At 47.1% G+C, this 3,772-nt stretch overlaps 1 pseudogene; it reads left to right on the top strand.

Annotated features, from left to right (window-relative positions):
- Positions 1 to 1,990: 1,990 nt before the first annotated feature.
- LOC103250768 lies at positions 1,991 to 3,248 on the top strand (annotated as a pseudogene).
- The last annotated feature ends 524 nt before the right edge of the window (positions 3,249 to 3,772 follow it).

The raw sequence follows: 3,772 nt of genomic DNA, 5'->3' as shown, positions 1-3,772 counted from the left end.
TGCCAGGCACGGTGGCTCACACCTGTAATCCCAGCACTTTGGAAGGCAGAGGTGAGAGATTTATCTGAGTCCAGAGGTTCAAGATCAGCTTGGACAACTTGGTAAGACCTCCTCTCTACAATACATCAAAAAATTAGCCTGGCATGGTGATGTGTGCCTATAGTTCCAGCTACTTGAAGGCTGAGGTGCAAGGATCTCTGTGTGGGGGAAGAATGCCATTGGGAAAGCAAGGCAAGAAGATGGTGTTGTTGTTTCAAAGAGGGCCACTTTGGCCTGAAGGATTCTCCACATTCAGGAAGACCATCAGGCTCTGACGGAGACCATCTAAATGCTTTAATCCATGATGATCCATGTCATTCAACCTGAGAATTGGCCAATATGATGAACTGTGACCTGTCAACCATCGTGCGACATTTGGCTTCCATGCTACAAACTTATGCATCAACCCAATATTTATTTATTTATCTGAGTCTTGTGTTATCTTACTCTGTCACCCAGACTGGAGTGCAGTGGCATGTTCATGGCTCACTGTAGCCTCCACCTGCTGGGTTCAGGAGATCCTTCCACCTCAGTCTTCAAAGTAGCTGGGACTACAGTCGTGCACAATGCCTGGCTTTTTTGTTTGTTTGTTTTTGTAGAGACAGGTCTCGCTATGTTGCCTAGGCTGGTCTTAAACTTCTGGGCTCCAGTCATCCTCCTGCCTCAGCCTCCCAAAGTGCTGAGATTACAGTCGTGAGCCACCGCACCCAGCCTGAAATTACATGATTTAAATGTTTGTGGTTTCTTGGGTTTTCCGGTGCCTTGACCTTCCTCGTTGGCTGTAGGCAAGCTTTTACTTTCTGTTGCTATCTCAGCAGTTTCTGGGGTGAGAACTTGGAGAGTGCACTGGGTCTCTTCACTCTTTCTTGAAGCCCCTGTGGTGTCCCCTGTGTGCCTTCTGTCATTTCTACAGCTAAAGCCACTTCCAGATTGACAATTTTATTCCCTCTGTACATCCCGTCTGTAATTCCTGTCCCACGGGCTGAGGCCCTTCCACTGTCTCTGCATAAAATCACAAGTTGAATGGTAGCAAGAACTGGCAGCTTGTTTGTTTTTCATGCCCTTAAGTTTTTAACTACAAACCTCCAGCCCTGGACTGCAGAAGCGGGAAGACCGCCTCACCTCTGGAGATGGTCTGGGCCCCTGGATTCGGGGCTGTGGGCTCATCTCTGCCTTCATGTGCAATTTTTTCTTTTTCCAGGAGTCATTTCCACTAGCTTCAGCCTCCAGCTGCTTGTGTTGAGAGCAGAGGGTGACGTGCTCCCAGCAGGCAGCTCTCCAGGGTGCTCCATGGCTTCACGGTTCTGGAAATTACAGTCATTTGCAGCTCTCTCCATTAGTGCCCTGACCCCAGCCAGCTGGGTCTGCATGATTTTGGCTCCTGATGCCTGAAGCTTCTTACTGCTTCACTATGTGATCTCTCCAAGCTCACTGTGTTCCTTTTCCACTTCCACCTGGGGCCAACAGGTCTGCAGACCTGCTCGAGATTAAGGCTGTTATTGGATTCACTAATTCTTCCATGAAAAACCTGTAGTTTTCTGGCAGGGTGTGCCCTGACCCTTCCTCTGTGGGCTGGTGTTCCAGGGCCTTGAACTCCCGGGACTGGACTGGGCAGGCCGCGGCACCCGGCGTGTGAGTCTGGGCGGCCTCCAAGTGTGGGTGCCACAGAAGTGGCAGGGTCCAAATATGTGCTCCACTCTCAGCCAGACAGGCTTGCTTGGCCGCCTGGTCCTCTGTAGCCGAGCAGTGGTTGTTCTTTAAGAATGACTGAAAACGAAGTGTTTTTTGGTTTTGCGTTTTTTGTTTTTTTTTAGAGAAAGCAGGATTTATTGAGAGGACAGTAAAGCTCCCAGAGTGGGAGAGGACCCAAAGGGGTTGCCCTTTTTGTTTGTTTTTTAATGGCGCTACAGAATCTTAAATAGAACACAGTTTAACATGACGGCAAAAAAATGTTGGTTTAACTTCCACAAATGTAGAACTAAGAGGATTTATAGATCAGAATCTCAGTCCAACAATAGGTAACACTTCATTTGTTGCATTTTCAGTTTCCAACACCAACTCATCAACAAAGATTTTACCAAAAACCTTAGGAACAATAAATAAGAATGCTGGACCCCACACGATTAAAGCACACGACAGAGACTAACCAGTTCAGGAAGTGTTCTGATTGGGAGTCCATATACCCCTGCACCAGCAATGGCTATTCAGACACACATAGCAGAAGCTATTGGCTGAGTACCTGATAAATGAAGCAAAAAAGGAGATAAAAATGGAAAGGGCTTGAGACATTTTTCAATGAACGTGTGTGAGAAAGTTCAATGAAAAGGCGCCACGTCATATAATGAGGCTGCGGATGAGCTGGTGTCAGAGTTCACCAATTCAAATAACCATTTGGCTGCTGATTCGGTGTATGATCAGAAGAACATTAGGCGAAGAGTTGATGATGCTTTAAAAGTGCTCCTGGCAATGAACATAATTTCAAAGGAGAAAAAAGAAATCAAGTGCACCGGCCTGCCCACCAACTCTGCTCAGGAATGTCAACACCTGGAGATAGAAAAGCAGAGGCAGATAGAACGGATAAAGCAGAAGTAGGCCCAGCTGCAAGAACCTCTTCTGCAGCAATTTGCTTTCAAGAACCTGGTACAGAGAGCTCGGCAAAATGAGCAACAGAACCAAGGCCCTCCAGCTCTGAAGTTGACCATTCAGCTGCCATTTATAATCATCAATACAAGCAGAAAAACAGTAGTAGATTGCAGCACCTCCAACGACAAGTTTGAGTATCTTTTTAATTTTGACAACACCTTATAGATCCATGATGACACAGAAGTCTGAAGCAGATGGGAATGTCCTTTGGCCTGGAGTCAGGCAAATGCTCCCTGGAGGATCTGAAACTTGCTAAGTCACTGGTGCCAAAGGCTTTGGAAGGTTATATCACAGATGTAGCCACAGGACCTTCTTGTTTAAATCAGGGACTACTGAGCTCTTCCCAGTCAGTTTCAAGTTTAGACCTGACCACCGGTGCCACCTCACCCCAATCAAGTGTAAACCAAGGGTTTTGCTTGGATGCTGAAGTGGCCTCAGCAACTGGGCAGTCCCTGGTCCCAGTCACCAGTCCAGCAGTGCAGCTTGTCGCTGCTCTGAGTCCTGAGGTGAGACCCCCCTGTTTGTTCAATGATGAAGATGAGGAGGATTCCTCCTCCTCAGAATAAAGACAAGAGAAAGTCTAAAAAAAAACACCCGACGCCCCCAAAAACCATCCGTAGTTTTCCAGAGCTCGTTCTATAGGGGAGAGATTATCAGTGGGTTCCCATTCTTCCCAGAGTCCTATTACTTAACCTGGCCCTGTCCATGGCTCTTCTATGATCTGGGGCGTTTTGCTTAAACTCTCTCCCACGCTCGGTCCAACCCATGTCAAACCCAGACTTGACATCTTGTGTCTCTCTTTTGGCAAGTCTGCCATTTATCTACCTGTCTAGACTGACCCAGGGATGGTAAGGGAGCCCCTGCTCCCCAGCAAGCTTGTATTTAGTGGCCATTAAAAGCAAGGGGCTGGGTGTGATGGCTCATACCTATAATCCCAATACTTTGGGAGGCTAAGATGGGAGGATTGCTTGAGGCCATGAGTTCGAGATCAGCTTGGGGAACATAGAGATATGCTGTCTCTATAAATAAATTAAAAAAAAAAAAATTAGCCAGGTGTGGTGATATGTGCCTGTAGTCCTAGCTATTTGGG

The sequence above is a fragment of the Carlito syrichta genome, unplaced genomic scaffold, assembly GCF_000164805.1.
Source record: "Carlito syrichta isolate Samal-C Ts95f unplaced genomic scaffold, Tarsius_syrichta-2.0.1 Scaffold132850, whole genome shotgun sequence".
NCBI classification, from domain to species: domain Eukaryota; kingdom Metazoa; phylum Chordata; class Mammalia; order Primates; family Tarsiidae; genus Carlito; species Carlito syrichta.
Note: the sequence above shows the minus strand (reverse complement) of the source record. Positions and strands in the feature narration are given on the sequence as shown.